This window comes from Gambusia affinis, linkage group LG02 (assembly GCF_019740435.1).
Source record: "Gambusia affinis linkage group LG02, SWU_Gaff_1.0, whole genome shotgun sequence".
Classification (NCBI taxonomy): Eukaryota; Metazoa; Chordata; class Actinopteri; order Cyprinodontiformes; family Poeciliidae; genus Gambusia; species Gambusia affinis.
This window is the reverse complement of record NC_057869.1, coordinates 11,483,986-11,502,460: the sequence shown is the minus strand read 5'-3', so window position 1 is coordinate 11,502,460 and position 18,475 is coordinate 11,483,986. Positions and strand designations below refer to the sequence as shown.

The 18,475-nt window shown below is 36.5% G+C and overlaps 1 protein-coding gene and 1 long non-coding RNA gene across 6 annotated transcripts in view; one reads left to right on the top strand and one right to left on the bottom strand.

The window, feature by feature from the left end:
- kif26ba (kinesin family member 26Ba) overlaps positions 1 to 18,475 on the bottom strand; it is a 98,974-nt gene that overhangs the window by 70,980 nt on the left and 9,519 nt on the right. The gene's annotated exons all lie outside the window — the stretch shown is intronic.
- LOC122819384 overlaps positions 1 to 18,475 on the top strand; it is a 56,590-nt gene that overhangs the window by 31,762 nt on the left and 6,353 nt on the right. The window contains exon 3 of one of the 2 annotated variants that reach the window (XR_006368605.1): positions 3,586 to 3,723. The exons of the other annotated variant lie outside the window; for it this stretch is intronic. This is a non-coding gene — a long non-coding RNA (uncharacterized LOC122819384). The remainder of the gene's footprint in view (positions 1 to 3,585; positions 3,724 to 18,475) is intronic. 2 annotated transcript variants of the gene reach the window in all.

Sequence of the window (18,475 nt, the reverse complement as noted above, 5' to 3'; positions counted from 1 at the left end):
GCCTTGCTGGTCAAATGTGTCATCAAAATACACTGTACTTGACATATGAGGCAATATAAGAAACGATATGATGGCAGCTTAAAGAGCTCTGGAAAAGCCAGTTGGATTTATTTACCTTTGATGTTACCTTGCTATGGATTATAACGCCGCTATCCTCTTTTAAAGAAATATGAGAGCACTGTATGGCTTTTAGTTCATGTTTATGGATTTAAAATGAGGAGAAGGGATTCAGTGTTGCTGCAGAGATGTTTGTTTGGTCCACTGGTGAGGATTTCCACTAACTAATGAAAGTTTGTTTACCTGTGCATAACAAGCTACAGAAGTCAAGTTTGTCATTTTGCAGAATTAATCTTAAAGCAAACGAGAGTCAGAAGCTGCACATATTTATTAACCCTTGCAGAGAAAACTCTGATTGTTTGGTGCAAAATAATTATCCACAGTAAGTCTGAAAGTATGCATGTTGCATTCAAACACTGTTTAGAAAGTCATAGTGTGCAAGTAAAAATAATGTCAAAAATACAACCTTTGTAGAAATATTATAAGATATAATATCCAGCTAAACATTACACTCCAGCTTGACTTGCAGTTTTTTGGAGGGGCTTTGTTGGTGGTAATTCTGTCTTGTAGCACCTCATTTATGTAAATAAATGTAATGCACCTTTAGTGAGCTCATGGATTTGCACTAAAGGAAGCAGTCGATAGTGGTAGTAAAGTGTGGGCTGAGCGTGCAGAATCTGTGTTTCCAGACTAATTGGAACCACTTGTTCAGAACAAAGCTGCTCTAAATCTCCTGCCGTCCCTTTTTGGGCTAAATCTCCAAGTTAACAAGCAAAAGCACAAACACAGATAAGAATCTGAACCTTTCTGATCTCAGTGAAAAAATATTTTTGTTGCAATTTCCACAAAGCATTAAAAGCTTATCTGATAAAACTCACTGAGTAGAAACGTGTTTTTTATTTAAAGATAGGAATGCTGACTGTAAAGTATTATACAGCTGGAGATGGGTTCCTAAATCATAAAACTGTTTCTTGCAAAAGTATTCAAAGGTTTTCACACCTTCTATGCTACAACTTCAAACAAAAGCATTTTTTTTTCCATTTTTCTCCTCTAAACTTCATTTTATTGAAGAAGCAAATTCCCCAAACCTTGAATTTATTTCCATTCTTTATCATGTTCACATTAAAACCTTTTCAAAGTGCCTGAATGAGCTGAGATCTCTGTGGTTCAGTCCAGGCGCGCAGGAAAGAATCTGCAGAGTGAGATGTTAATCAAAGTGATGTGTTGGCTCTGTCTGTATATTGACTTTTAATCAATATATGATTTATGACCACACTGAGCTCACGTGTGTATATGTGCCGCCAATTATTACCGTAAGCCTGTGATAGACGTTTCCCAGCAGGACAAAACAGGCAGATATGAAGACACAAAGACAAATGATTGACAGAAAAAACACAGCAAAACCTGTAGAGAATTAGATGTGATTTATTAAGCCTCCGCTCGTCGGGAGAGACATTTCTCTGTTAGTTTGCTCCATTATTTGTTTATTTTCTACATCATCCAATTGGCTGAAGGAACAGCTTATAGTCTCTGAATGAATGAGTCTCTCTCACTAAAAAAAATCTGCTACTTTTTCTCCATCAATGTACCCAGTTGTCCATGTATGAGTGCTTATGTAGATACAAAGCAACACTTCATCTAATCGTAAAATACCCCTTCTTAATGTGAGAGCCGCCTCCTCGGCTACATAAACAAACCACACAACCACAAGATGCACACACACACACAGCAGGACCCTCAGTGTGTGTGTGGGCGGGTGGTGTTTAGAGATAAAGAGTACCTTGTAATATGTGCAAACCAGTCAAAACAGTAGTCTGGTATGAGGAAGACTGAGGTTAAACCTGGTGTTAGATGTACAAGATATCTTGATTTTTCTCTGGAAAAGTTCTCATTCAAGCATCTAAATATATTCCCATTAAACTAAGAGTAGTGGCATGTCACAGAGTTTCTATTTCCACATGATGGTTTGGACAGATTGTAGTTAAATTAATTGTGCAGCTCAATGTAATGGACTGGATTTTATGCACAGGTATCAGAATATAGATGTGGCATTTTCTAAGTTTTTATTTGTAAAAAAAAAAAAAAAAAAAAAAAAGTGACAAGGGGTTTGAAGGTGTGTGAATATTTATGCAAATGACTGTAAGAGAAAATAGAGCTGAAGCAGAGCTGGTTGCTGAACATTTAATCTCATTGGGGTCTTTCTGACCTCTCTGTGACCCTGAAGCATAGTCCATTAAACACATAATGGATTAAAGCCAATGAAGCTAAAACTGAGTGGAAATCCTGTTTTTAGATGCAATCAAGCAGTTTAAATAAAGAAAAAATACTATGAATATTAGAGGAAAGGTTTATTTAAACAGTTATTTTTAATGAATATGAAGAAAAAATACATTCAGTATGAAGTATAATGTCAAAGGAGTGGAAGTATGAAGCTATCAATATTCCCACTCCTCTTCCACCTACATAATCTTACAGTTAGTACATGTATAATCCCTACATATAACAACTAAACCAACACATTCTGTCTTTTGATTCAGTTTCTAATTATTTCTTCAGAGTGATACCTCTTTATTTTATTATAACCTCATGTTTCTGTGGATTAAAGTTTCCAAACATTTCCCTTATCCACACACATCTTTACTGCCAGAGGAGATCAGTCCAAGCGCTCAGAAAACAATTGTACAATAGCAGATGGAGAAAGTATTTTTTTTTTTTTTTTTTTTGGTTTTGTCATCTTTTAATGAGCTTATGGTTACATAACGATGTCTGGATGTTGCCGTCATAGTCTCTGCAGTCACATCTATCCATCTCTTCAAGCTTCGCCAACGAGTTTATCAGTTTTCTGTGAGTGACTCAATGAGACGTAGCAGCGCTGCAGACTGGCAGTGTGTGTGTGGGGGCCATGGGCGCGTGTGCGTGGGTGTGTGTGTGTGATTCATTTCCTCCTGCAAGGGTAAACACAGCCTGAACAGCAAAGATGGAGTGACAAAAAAAGAGAAAGCAGCTTCCAAGCTGACTGAACAGTGACCTAACTGACTCTTTGTGTGTGTGCGTGTGTGTGTGGGTGTGGGTGTGTGTGTGTGTGTGCGTGGGCATGTGTGTGTGTGTGTGTGTGTGTGGCGGCTGGAGAAGGACACAGACAGATGCTATTACTGAGATCTGATGGGAAAAGACAACTTGGTGCTATTTGCTCTCTCTTTTCTTTATGTGTGCATAGAAAGGACTGAAAAGTGTGTAAATACACACCCACAGCCACATACCAAATAGAAAAGCTGCTTCTGGTAATACACTCGTTTGTGTTTTTTAACCTTTGGCTTCCACAGGATTTACCTCTGATAAATTCGACTGTAGTTTAAGGCGTCGCATTTGAAACTGAAGAGGATAAGGCTGAACTGACAGCAGTTTGGAAATCAGAAGCTATACATTTGTGCATAATTTTAGCGTTCATCTTTCGTCGCTTCATACTGATTACCTGCCTCTTATATTTCTGATTATTCATTTCTCCTCTCTCTCTCTTTCGTTCTGCAGCTACACCTTGACACAGACTTGCAGAGGCATTTCCCAGCAGGTCTGGGATCAGGGAGATCATGCAGAAGAGATGCAGATGGTCTCCTGCACCTTCTCTGACCACATAATGGAAAACATACAAACACGCCACCTGGACAGGTGATCTACCATCACACACACTGGCCTCATGATAAGGACTGACATGTTCTTCTGTGATGGAGGCTGGTGTCTGTGCAAGAAGAGCAAGGTCAAAAACAAAATGGCATCTCAGATCAATCACATGGATGGGCGAGGCACATGTATGAGGATTCACACAAACCTAACTCCACTCCCACAGAAAACACACAAAATACAGTATAAAATTATTTAATAAATAAAATAAATTAAATTAGAAATGACAGGATATTTCTTTGACTCATAAAGACACAAATAACTTTCCAATACAACATTCCAAACAATGAACACGGTTCAGGGGTGTCCAAAGTGTGGCCCTTGGATTGACTTTGTGTGGCCCTCAGGTCCAATTCAAAAATGATACAAATTTGACCCGTTATTGCCAATATAATTTTCTTACACGGGAAAATGTGCAGTACAACACAAAATATTTGCCTTTTTATAACCACTTTTTAACAAAAAAGGTAAAACCTAATTTATCCAGAGACTTTCACTGAAAAGCCAACTTCGTTGCAGCCAAATCAGCTTTTATTCTTTCTTAACGTGGTTAAATATAGCAGGAGTTTTAAAACAAAGTGAATGAAATCCTGATCTGATTACTGAAAATAGATTTATTCAATTGAGAGCCAAAGAAACTGATAATAAGATGTGCTCCTAATACAGCAAACATGCAAATTGAAGTTGTAATACGTTTCTGCCAAAATATTTTGAGTAATCTCAAATTTTCTAGAGAAAACAATGAAATTTGATAGGAAAAAAAATAAAATTTTTAGATTAATATCAGGAATTTTCTACAAAAAAAACTTGGAAATTTCCAATTTCTAGAAAATTTGAAAAGAAATCACAAAATTAGAGGTTTTGCCAGAAATTTGGTCTTTTTTTTCTATCTACTATGGACCTAATACAGCGTCGTAAAACTATACAATAAATATCCAGCTACTTTATGTGCTTAGTTGGGTTTGTTTTTTTTGTTTTTTTTGGCCCTCAGCTATTTTTGGTTCTACAAATTTGGACACTCCTGGTTAATATTAAACATTTTAATTCACATTAAATGATTCAGTGTGTATTCAGGATGGTAATATTCTAGAAATATACATTTTAGTCACAAAAAGAAGAGAAAATAACCATCCAAGGTAATGAAAATGAAATGCTCAGCCTTAAGTTTTCCTTCACAGCATGCAAAGTTTGATAAGTTAAACTAAATGATTCAGATGATCAAAAACATGAAAATTTCACTGAGTCCTTAAAAACTGATAAAATATGAGCAAAAGTAAAATTCAGTTACCTGAACATGGTGAGTTTGACTGAATCATAAATAAAGCGACTAAAAGCCAAAGCTTCACCCATTTCTCTGCTTATGACAAAACGACTAGCTGTGTTTAAAATGCAGCTGAGGGAAAAAGGTTTGCATTTTTGCAGAAGCAACAAAGTGTTTTAGTTTTCTTCTCCGTTTCCCTCTGTGATAAATAACTTTAGGGCCTTGCAGACTTCCCCTCTCTGAGCCTCATTTATTACCTGCAGCCTCTCCTGCTCTACGCCTCGTTTAATCAGTTTTAATTGGTCTCTCTCTCTCACATGATCCAACAGTGGATTCAAAAAGGTCTGGATGTAAGTGTAACCTATTATTTATAAGTACTCACATTTACGCAGGGACACACAGGGACATTAATAACAGAAAATTAATTACACTGTTCATGTTGTGTTGTTGCAGCTGATATAGAAAAAGCATTAGATTGTAAAAATTACATGAATTGATCTTTTTATTCCAGGCGTTGGGTGCAGACCTCTGTATGTTGACACAACCCTGCAGCTCCACAGCCGTCTCGCTCTTTTACTGAAATCAATTTTTATCTTCAGTCAAGTGGGTTCAGCATTTATTTCTACACTGAGTTACAATGAAGTGCCTTTCATAAAACGTAGACAAACAGGCTGAAATTCAATTACATAAGCAAATAAATCCTGAAAATGTTCCATCTTACTATGGAATTACATGACTGAGTGTGAAGATGAATAAAAACCATTTAGATCTAATTCAGCACTTTTATTCATTATTGGGTTATGAGGAATAAATAATTAACTAGTTCACACCATGGGGTACAGTAAGTCAGCAGAGAGACTCAAAGTAAACAGAGGTTTTACTTTTACCACATTCCTACAGAAACTAAATAAACACAAAAATACTTTCTTCTAAAGGGAAAAAGCTTTTTAAACCAAACTACCATCAACAGTATCCAATGATTGTCATGGGATATTTTCAAGCTTGTTTCAGGTCTTGCCACAAGATCTCAGTTATAATTTTCCAGACTTTGACTAGGCCACTCTAAAACCTTTTTTTTCCCTAACCATTCATTAGTGGACTCACTGAAGTTTGATGGGTTTTCTGACAGTGTGTGTCCAGAAGCAGCATCAAGTTGCAGGATGCTGGTTCTGTCTATCCATAAAATATTTTCCCTGAACTCTCACAGTTCATAATAAAAGTTTTTTTTTTTTTGTTTTTTGTTTTTTGGTAAATGTGAGATGTGCCTTTTTGTTGATTTTGCTCAGCAGTGGTTTTGCCGTGATACTCTGAGAGATTCATTTGTCTCTTTCCTGCTGTTAAATCATAGGTGCTGGCCACAAATTGAGCAAAATGAGGTGTGCATTGTTTTTCATTTTATTTATGTAAAGAGAAGATGCACATTAATTAACACCAGAAACTCACCATGTAACTTCAGGCAGACCTCCTGGTTTAGTCGTCAGACTGCCCTTGAATTTGGTTGGAAAGGTTCACCGCTGCTCATGTTTTCTCTATTTGTGGAGAATATCTCTTACTGTGGTTCACTGGAGGCCCATAAAAACTAAGAAAGGGCTTTGGAAACATTTTAAGTCTGATAAATATTAATTACTTTCCCATTTGTTCTTAAATTTGTAAGATTAGTGGTGTAATGATATGCTCTTTTTTGAGAAGCTCCAGCCTACAGTCATATTCAGTTAATTAAACTATTCATCCCAATAAGTGATGTTGGTCAGATTAAACATTTAAAATACCAATCTTTAATAGAAATATTATATATCAAACATACTTTTTAATAAGACCACATTGCTGTTATTAATTTTTTTATTGGCCTGATGTCACTTTCAGAGACATGAAGTATTAAAACATTCATGCAAACATCCAGACATTTTCTGACCTCTGTATATTTGTGAAGTAGGTCATTAAACCCAGTCAAAGAGGGAACAAAACACCGTTTTGAATGTGTGAAGTTTGCCTGGTGCCGTATGAAAGTTTGACCATTTTTCAGCCGTGTGCGTTAAATGTCTCCTCCATGTTAGCAGCCCGAGTTACGAATCTTGTCCCAGCTTGTTTAACACTTTGCATATGAACCCCTGCTATAGTGTAAATGAGTCTGCTGGATGGTTCTTATTAGCCGCCTACATCAGCGCCCAGTGGTATAAATGAAATAGTTCTTTAAATTACTGCCCAGTTTTTCTATGTGAAAGCTACTTGCTAGTGCCTGTTTATAAATTAGCTGGCTGTTAATGGTGATGCCTGGTTGTAAAAAGAAATGCTTATAAACTCTTTCTGACTTAAAAAAATACCTGCAGGGTAAATTAGACATTAGATTAGCTAGGCAGAACGTGAAAGCGATCTGTTATCTAGCGGCCACTTAGCTTGACCTAATAATGATTCCACAGTCACTTTATATTGTTTGTTCTATTATTACTTTATGGATGGCATGAAGGTAAATACAGCCCATTGGTATCAAAGCCAGATTATTGGTGAAGTTTTATTGCCTCCTGTTGCAAATTAAACTAGAAAACATGTCGGTCTGCATCATAACAGAAAACGTTACAACCTTTGCCACATTTTGTAGAAAAGCATGCATAGTTCTACGTATATATTCCTGTTAAACAGACAGCAATTTAATCAGATCGTATTCTGAGTAGCAAGGAGTTCAATTAGGTTTAAATTATATTATTTTGCATAAAAATTGTCTAATAAAAACAAAACTACATCTGAAAATATGATTTTAAATGAGTCACTATAGGTTATTTTTATTTTTCAGTAAATAAACTAATTATGTATGCCCTAAACTTAACCGGTTTTAGCCTGAAAGAGTGAAATATAAAAAATAATTCTGGTTATATATTTTTTACTGCTGGTAATTTAGACATTCATTACTTGGCAGAAAACATTTTCTTAAAATGAGGGGTTGAAAAAAAATTTATCTAATTATGTATTTCCCAGGCACATAGAGGGCCATTTTATAAAACAATTAAGTAACTGTGTAACTAAAAATGCTGTATATCAAACATAAAACAAATTTGACTTTGCAATTTGAAATTACTCGCCGTCTCTTTAAGAAGCTCCTGCTCTTCTCCAACACATCACCTTAATGCTGCCAAAGGATTTAAACATGCAGGAAAGAATCAAAGCAACACTCCAGGTATGTTTTTAATGTTGGAATAACATTATGACATGATATAAATCTCAAAAAGTCAATTTTACTATAACATCCACCTTAAAGGAGGGTTGACAACCTTAAGATGAACTTCCACTGAAAGTACTGTTTTATGAACCTGGGTAGTTTGTTGGAATAGTTTACATTTCCTACATTTCCACTGCATGAAGCTCAATCAGGCATGAATCCTTCCTGAAATGCTCCAAGGAGAGGAAGAAAACCTCTTGGAGGGAGTTTTAATGAGGGAGGATGCTAAAGATTTCCAAACATTATCAATTAACTTTACATTGAATGAAAAAATGTAATATACGGTACACGTACTGCAATGCTCTGTGTTTTATAGAGTTGGCACTGAGTTACAGCAATAAAATCCTACAACCGCAGTGTAATTATTTAATTAAAAGAAGCACAAAGAGACTAAAACTGGTTGAGTTAAAACTGGTTTTAATAGTTCCAGCTGTAATTAAATTAGGATTTATTTTTCCTCGTAACTGGGAGTCAGGATTGGCGACACTAATTTAATATCCTTAATTTCCACACAGTCTCATACACTTTTGGGTGAAAGTCTGTGGCATTTCAACCATAACATCTGGAAAACAATCTCGTGTTGTCTGATTTCACTGTTTTTAATCCATTTCTGGACTCGGCTGTTGCAGTGAGCATAGATCAGTGTCCCATCAGCGCAGCAGCACAGGAACAGGACAAAGATTTAATTTACATAAACGGCTCTGCTTCCATCCTACACAATGAAAACAAACAAAAAAACAGCCTGGTAGAAAGTAGGAGTGAAGTTATGTGGGGGAAAATGTCCTCAAACAAGACTTTAGTGGCAATAATATGTGTCTCAGTTGAACCATGAGGAGTTATTTTAACTGTGACACACTTCTACATTAAATCCGGAAATATGTGTGTTATGTGAACACACTGACTGTTGAGTCCCTTTGCTCTGTCACTGTCTTGTCCTCTGATTTCCCAGGGATGGGGGAACTTCTCCTCATGACTTATTGCTGAATAATTCCAGTTTGATTTGCAACATAAAGTGATTCTGGCAAATGTTCAGCCGTCGTTTTATTATTATTATTTTTATCCTAACCTACATTTTATTCATCTTTACACCATCTCCCAAAGCTTTTGAGTCTCTCAGTTTCTTCTGTCCTCTCTCCAGTGACTCCATTCCTGTTTCTCTCTCTGACAGAGATAAATTGCCTCTTGGTGTGGGTAATCCATCTTCCTGCGTCCCACCCCTCCTGCACTCTCACTCCCATATTTTCTCCTCTTTTTCCTTCCATCTATTCCTCCTAGAAGTATCCTTCTATCCTAAAGTTAGTGAGACTCAGGGGAGGATGTGAAGGCCTGACACTTCACTGTTTAATACAAAACAGTAAAGAAATATTTTATTTATCATCTAGAGTGTGAAATCTTTTAATGTTCTTGATTTATTTTCTTAGGTTTTTTTCTCCAACTTTGTCTCGATTAAAAGAAACCAACAAGAAGAGAAAAAAAGACAGAGATAATGATTATAATCCAGCTGAATGATGATAATTTGCTACAAAAAAAGGACATTTACTGGCTTGCTTATCACAAATATCACAAAAACTATATTCAAACATATTAATGGAAAGTTGAGTGGAAAGAAAAAAGAGATAACAGCAGCCTTAAGATTGTGAAATGTAGCCTGTTCAAGATTTTGTGGCAGAGTCACCAGAAGCGCCTGGAGGCCTCCAGACCCACCGAACATCAATGTATCCACAACGTGAGATGTAACTGTCACATTACTTGTGTTAAGTTGCTCCTGAACCAGAAATGTTTCCAAAAACATTTTACATGGGGGAAAAAAGTATAAAGAATTATTGTAATGCTACATTGATAGTGTAATTCATACAAAAACAGCTGCGTGAGAATACTCTCAAGGCTGCAGTTAATCTGCTGGTTGTATACCTTCTGCAATTTTTCCTTCCTCTCAACTTTCCAGTAACATGCTTGAATACAGCTCTCTGTATAACCCTATTAAAAGCAAGACCATCAAGTAATCTGTCCCAGTTTGGCCCAGAATGAAAATGAGTTCATTTTCAACGCCCCTGGTGTGTGAGATGAGAATTACATGCTTCAAAGCGATTGGCATCCTCTTCATCAAAACAAGAAGTGAGGTCATATGAGGTCATATGTTTTGACAGGACAGCTTCCAACCTTCAGTGCCAATATGCTCTGAAGCTTCCCTGGTCTGCGTGTGGAAACCTGGCCTTTAGGTGCTCCTGTAATTTGTCGGAACGTTTTTCAGAAATTGTTAAGTGCTAGCAGAGTGTTGGCTTGTTGGCTCGGTGATGATGATGAGCATCATCCAGTTTCAGATGGAGAGGCCATTATGTCAGACACTTTGTGATTATCACCACTGAGACGTTTGCATTGACTTCATTGTGCTTAGCCACTTTTACAGTGATCAAAGTGAAAATGATCACCTATTTTATCAAAATACTGATTGAAATCTTTATTTTTCCTCTGGTGGCAGTTCGAATTAAGCAAAAATACTTCCGTATGATTTGAAGTTGTGGATTAGTTAATACTTCAGAAATGCTATTGCCAAATTTATGCCACCAGTAGGACTAATAATTTTTTTATTTGGTTTGTTTTCAGCTCAAAAATACATTCGTAAATGTATATTCATTGATTTATTTGTTTTGTTTATTTTCCATTCAAATTCTACCAATGTTCTGCCATGTTAGTCTCATGGTGGATATTAGCGACCATTTTGTTTGGTCCAGTTTTTGTAGTCTATTGGCGTTAACCCATACTTCTGTATTCATTAACCATGGAATTTAAATAAACCATTGTAGTTGCTTTAAAAACAAAAAACTGCAGAAAAACACCATAAAACAAAGGAAGAGGGTAAAAAAACACAACAGATGATAAACTAAAAAAAAACCCAGAATCAACAGAATATAAAAGCAGCAGAAGAAGAAAATGCAAAAACAGTAGAAAAATAATAAACATTAGAAAATGCTATGAAACACTGGAAAACAGTTAAAGAAAAAAAATAAAATAGGAAAGAAAATTTTTAAATATAGAATTATAAAAATGTTTGTTACCATTAAATTAAAAGTAAGTTAAAATTCAAACTTTTTTATGGTGTTTTTATGGTTTCAGCAGGGAAACTGAAAGTCAAAGTTTCCCTGCTGTTTCTTGGGTTTATCGTCACACAGTAGCTCTCATTCATAACTGGGAGCTCCATGAAAGAAAGCCCAGTGCTCCACTGGTGGCCAGTGCTGCTGAGGTTAAAGAGCGCAGTTATTACTGTAAGTTACTGTTTGATGTTTATGTTTCACATGAGCATCAAACCAGCATTCAATGTCAAAACCATCCAGGAAAAAGACTCCATTATCAGCCACTTGACTGCGAGTCCAAGATCATAACATGGGATATTATTACGTCTTTGGAGTAAGAAAGAGAGGAATTTGGGATGTGAGACAGATTTTAGAGTAAAAGCCCGACTCTCTAAGCACAGCCTGGTGTACAGCAGGAGATAAAAGTAAACAACAACAACAATTTTAAACTGTTTAAATTGGGCCCTTCAGGCTCCATTTGCTGAAAGTAATTGGAAAGTTTAATGGTTGGAGGCTATTCTCTGAGTCTGATTGAGGCACACGGTGGGAACAAACAGCCAATTGAACTCTGGGTCTGTGTCTCTCTCTCACACACACACACACACACACACACACACACACACACACACACACACACACACACAGGTTTGAGTGGCTATCTTTGTGGGGACTTTCCATTGACTTCCATTCATTTCTACAGCTGAAACCTTTCCCAACCCTAACTAAAACTCAATTCACACCTTAGTCCTAAATCTGACCTCTGACCCAAAAACAGCATTTCCCCTTGTGGGAACCAGGCTTTGGGCCCCACAAGGAGCAGTGGGTCCCCACAATGTAGTATATGTGTCAGGAAAATGGGCCCCACAAGGTATTAGAAACATACACACACACACACACACACACTTTTCGGTTTTTGAACAGCCTCTATGAATTATTACCTCTCTGTTTCTTTTAACCTCTATCTCAAGCAGATCTTTTCCCTCTTTTTTTTACTTTCAACTCCTAGTTTATTTCCACCCTCTCCTCTTTTATAGGCTGGATTGAAGAATGATATCAGAGTTAAGGGAACCCGGGTCCGCCAAGATGGATGATGAGTATTAGAATAAGTGGATGATGCTCATGTCTTCTCAGTATGTGGTTGGAGACTGAAAAATTGAATATTGTCTAGTGGCAGACAAATTGGTTACTTTAGATCTGTTTGAAGAACCAGCACAATCAGATAGGAGCTATTAAAAGTAAAAGAAAGTACCTGATACATAATTGGTGCAGTAAAATTTGCCCCAGCGTCAGGCTTGTAATGGCTGCCTAAATGTCATCGTTGTTCTAGTTTCACCTTCTACCCTTTACAATGCTCTGACACAATAGAGTCATAGTCCTCCTTAAAGTATACACACACACTTCTCTGTTTTCATCCTATATTTAGCATTAGACAGCTACCTATATAACTAGGCCTGGAATGTCCACACACACACACGCCCACACACACACACTAGCTCAGTGGAGCAGTCTGAGTCAGGAACATTATAACAGTACTTGTAAACAAAAGCACCACAGAAAAGGCAGAACCCGGCCTTTTTCCTAAAAGGACAATATTGGCATACTCTGACCCCTCAAACACACACACCTTGTGTTTGTTTTTGTTGCATAACCCTTTTCTACACGGTTTCCATTAATATCAACTTTAATATTTATCATTGGTGATAGGGTTGTCTTTAAATAGCATGAAGAAACAAGTGAATTCCTACGGGATTGTAGATCTTGTTCATACAAAAATACTACTAACCTTTTAAAATGTAAACATTCTAAACATGTTTTTGTTATATATAAATTATTTAAGCCTGAACCCCATTTAACTGCATTTGCTTCACATTCATCAGCCCCAGAAATGTCAGTGTGTCATCTCTAACACAGCCAGAGGCACAGTGGTGAGTTAGTGAGCTTATACGCCATAAATAAACTGGCTAGCCTTTCCAAACACTCCACTGCTGCACCAGAAACACACAAAGCTTTAGATCTCGTTCCTTTCTAATAAAACATCCCATCAGGACCGGCCCAAGTGTTTTTGGATTTCCATTTGGGCCAGCCACACCAACATGTCAACACCAGATGCTATACAATTCCTTACCTAATTAGAAACAATGCTAATAATAGTAGGTATTTTACACACCTAGAGTAGCTTACATCATACTAGAGTTGTTATGGTTACTAATTTTAACCTTACAGGAGTAGCAAACTAAAATAAGTATATTTTCAAATTCAGTGTTATTGATGTGTGCCATATTATTTCAACTATTTGGCATTAACATCCGCTGATAAACATTAAATTTATAGTAAACAAGTTATCAAGTTTGATATCTTAACAGCAGGAAGAAATTAACATATTATTTGTGTGACAACTATTAAGATAATATAGAAATATCTTTATTAACCATAACTTTAAATACTGATAAATTTTTTAAATGAAATGTAACTGATGGCTGTTATTTGATTGAATGATGGCATGTTTTTAACATGTCTGAAGTAATATCTTGCTGATTTTTTTTAAAACTTAGAGTAAAAAAACCTCTTACCTTGAGCTCTCACTCAAGTTAAAGAAGATATAATTAAAATAGTCCAACAACAAATTAAAAAGCCTAGCAAATTAAAGGTATTGTTTGTGCTTAAAAAGAAAGAAAATAACCATAACATACAAAATGTTCGTGTCCATTTTTCTTGTTTTCTCCTTTTTGTAGGTTTGGGAAAAAAAACATAGTAATTTTAAAACTGTTGGTTTATATTAAAGATTTTAGAAAAGGGTGAGTTTATCCCTTGATAGGAAACAAATTTAAAACGCAGACCTATCAGGAATACCATTATTTTTCCACAAAAAGTACCTGCAAATTTATACATGAAAAACACTTCTTCCTGTGGTGCATGTCTGTTTATTTCTGATTGGAAAAAGCAACTGATACTTCATTTTCATTTTACCCATTATCTAAAACACAGACTGAAGACAGGAAAAAACATTTTCACTCCATTTTTCATCATTGTATTGTCATCCAAAACGACAACAAAAAAAAATTGATTTTTACCTTGAAAGGTACATTGATAATTAAATATTATGATTTTAGTTTCCTCTTGCCACAATTTCTCAAAGAAACTGAAAGAAAGCAACCCTGAGAAAACCTAGAAACATAGAAGTTTATTGATATAAAGTTAACTCTCTCTATATATATATATATATATTCACACACACACACACACACACACACCGTGTTACCTGACACCTCAGCCTGTCATAAGATTTTCCCAGAGGGAGATGCTGAAGATAGATCTGCAATGTGTGATGATCCGATAGCTTGCGATGGTCTGTGTGTGTGTTTGTGCATAGGTGTGATGTGTTTGCATGAGTGAATGTTCATGCTTCTGTGTGATTTATCAGCTTCTGACAGGAGGCTGACTAATGTTAGAAGTGTTGTTAGCAGGTCTTCAAATGAACTGTTGAGCAAGCGAGACTTCACGGCCTCATGGAGGGCTGGATCTGTCACCTGCTGCTGTTGGTTTTAATCTCCACGTTTCTAAAAGTGTGGAGAAAAAATAGTGACTTAACCAGGCTGCTAATTATAATTATCAACACTTTCCATGAAGTGCATGAAGTTGTTTTGGGTGCTTAACTTTCTTATTCATAAGTATCACTTGACAGGTTAACAAATAGGCAAAAACGGTATCGCATATATATGTAATGATACATAAAGGTATTTACTCAGACTTTCCCAAATAAGTAATGGGCTTGTTATTAAATTCATGTAATCTCTACCAGTCAAATGTGAGATGCTGTGTACACCATAACTGATTAGTTTTAATAAAATATATGTTTAAGGCCCTTTTTACACTTTAATAATGACAGTAATGTAAAAATGAGACAGAGACATCACTACACTGCTGTCAGTATGACTATACAGATTTCCTAAGATATTTGCACAGAGAAAATTTTAATGGATTCATTCAACATCAAAATGATTACAGATTCAAAGAATAAGAAATTAAAATTTTGTTCTGGGAATGTATGAGAATCCTTCTGATTGAGCATACATTACTATTATAAATGATTTTACAGGTATAACATTTCAAATATTATTTCATTTACGCAGTAGTAGAGGAAATTTGCATCACTTCCATCCATTTTTATGTAAAGCGCTGGATTTTAATGCGTTAAACTGTCGTTTTTCTGCATATTATCCATCCTATACTTGTGCCTACTTCACTGCTTCTGAACAATGTTTTATACTTTTCTCAGTTGCGTGGGTAAAAGAGAGATAGTTGCCATGGCAGCCGTGGACATTGTGCAGCAGCTGCTGAGCATGTTTACCATAATCCAGTAATGTGCAAATGTTCTCTGTGATGCCATGTGCATGTGTCTTTGCACATTCGTTTGTGTGTTTTCAGACTATCCTCAGGATACCTCAGTCTGCATGTTGGTATCCGTTCAAGCTGTTGTGTGTCAGTGTGTCTGTTTGGGTATGAGCGCCCATGCATGTGATCTGCCCGTTGTGGCAATATGTTGCCAGTGTGTCACGGAGGAGAGTCTGCTTGCATTTTGTCTTGCAGCCTATGAATGTGTTGTGTTTTTTGTATATTTTATGTTTTTGGGATTTGATAAGTGAGATTTGTGCAGTTTATTAATGTTGGTGTCTGAAAACCTCAACATTTCCATAAGAGAGAGAAGAAATATGAAAGATCCAGGTGACAATCGGATCACCTTAGCAGATATTTAATCAAAAGTTTGAGTTAAACTTTAATTTTTACATTTTCATATTTTAAATATGACTGAGACATCACTACTTCATTTGTAGGAAAAAAGGTGTCTTAAAGTCTTAAAGATTTTTTTTTTGTCGACTGTATTTAAAATTAGCCTCTGACTGAGATGCAGATCTCCAAACGTTGGCGGCGTGTTTCTTTATTTACTTACTATTATAGTTCGAAAATGACTTTTTTAACCTGCAGTAATCTTGCTTTGCAGCTTTTCAGTCAGTCATAGAAAATTTTGCTGTTTATTACGAATATAAATTGTTCCAATTAATGTAATTGGCACCCTGAAGTAGATTATTCATTAATTTGTAGGTTATTCTTTTTTGATTACATCTTGCCATCGTTACACACCAAATGGTTGATCAATTGATTATGTGTCAGTAGCAACTCTAACCAGGTAGGTTTTAGTCTAGATTTAAAAGAAGTCAGTGTTTCGGCTGTTTTCCAGTTTTCAGGTAGTTTGTTCCAGATTTGTGGTACATAGAAGCTGATGCTGCTCCTCCATGTTTGGTTCTGGTTATGACGACGCAGAGCAGACCAGAACCAGAACCAAAACCAGAAGACCTGAGAGGTTCTGGAATGTTGCTATGACAACAGCAGATCTTCAGTGTATTGTGGTGCTAAGCCCTTCAGTGATTTATAAACTAACAACAGTATTTTAAAGTCTACTCTCTGAGCTACAGGGACCCAGTGGAGGGACTTTAGAACTGGGTTTATGTGCTCTATCTTACTGATTTTAGTCAGAACGCCAGCAGCAGCGTTTTGGATCAGCAGCAGCTGGAGGATTGACCTTTTAGGCAGACCTGTTGCAGTAATCGATGCGATTAAAGATAAACGCCTGGATGAGTTTCTCTAGATCTCACTGAGACGTTACTCCTCCATGTTGCCCATTTGTACTTCATAGGGACTATGACCATGTTCACAGTCATGGTAATTTTTCAGTTTGATAAATTTACATCACCAGATTCACACAAACCGTCAGGTTTTGCTTTTTCAATTGTTCACTGAAAATTGTTCAGCTTTTACAGCAGTAGCTGAATTAAGCTGCAGTTTGATAGAGATGGTGGCGAACAAGTCATAGTTAATGCCGAACTGGTGTGAACTGGTGTGAACTGGTGTATGCCCTTCTGTAGGTTGGCTGTAAATTGACATGAGGCCTGAGAGAAGCTCAAAAATTCAGCCTGCATCAGCATCTCCTCCTCCCTCCATCCATCCTCGCCGTCTTACTGTTATTGATGAGGCTACCTCTTTATATGGTAATGTCTTTCACACCTGAAAGGCACAAGGAGGCCATGATTGTTTTCTCTTTCTTACTCACACAGAGAGAGAGAGAGAGAGAAAGAGCTGCACAAACTCTACAACCCAGGAAACACAGTAAAATGGGCTATCATCTCCACGAATACCATACATTTTCACCTTCTTTCCCTTCTCACAGTCACACACACACTTACCACACACCCACAGATGGCTATGAGGAGCCCATTAACACTGACAGAGATATGTATGCAGCTCACATCTGTTACATGTCGCTGCAAAGGCAGCACCAGCTGCCGTGGTTACCAGAGACCTTAGTATTATGGGATTTGGTTATTACAGGACAGCCATCTACCCTTGTGCAGTTAAATATCCCTCTGAGTGGTGATATTTCAAGGCTTAATCTGACAAATACACAAATTATAGGCTAATTACTTGTAACATCTGACAATAATCCAGTGGCTGAGATTATCTTTACTGATTAGAGCGGGTGTAAAATCTTAATTTGTTGGCTGGAAAAGCTAAGAGAGTTTATGACATGCTTTTTGATTAATTATTGCAAATATTACAACATACACATTGCCTTATTTTTGCAATAGTTAGGATTTCATGTTGCTTTTTTTATTTAAGTAAATATTCTATACTTTTATTGAAATTGTTCCCTATATATATATCGTAATAGCCGTGGTATTTTTAGTCATTGTCATCATATTGTCACTGTTCCTGCCAACCACCCACACAACCTGGTGAATGGACTCACTGTCAGATTTAACTCAGTTTCTTTAATAATAAGCCTCCCCAGCACAAACATGAACACTGGTTTTACAACACTGCTGTAAAACGGTTTATAAAAGAACAAAATGTCATTGAGGATATCTGCATATTATGACCCACAGAGTCAAATCGTGTCTTCATGAACAGATTTAAAAGCTTCATTTGGTTTGAATCTTTTTTTTTTTTACTGTTTTTCTGAAAAAGAATAGTAGATTATGTTAAAAAAAAAAAACTTATCCGAGACAGAAACTGCTGACAAGTGTTTAATGTACCATCTAACGCAGGCAGACACATTAGTGGGTTTGCTAATATAAACATTTTAAGTGCCTGTGTAATATGTATATCCAGAGGAAACTCCCACAGCGAAGCCAGCGTTGTTCT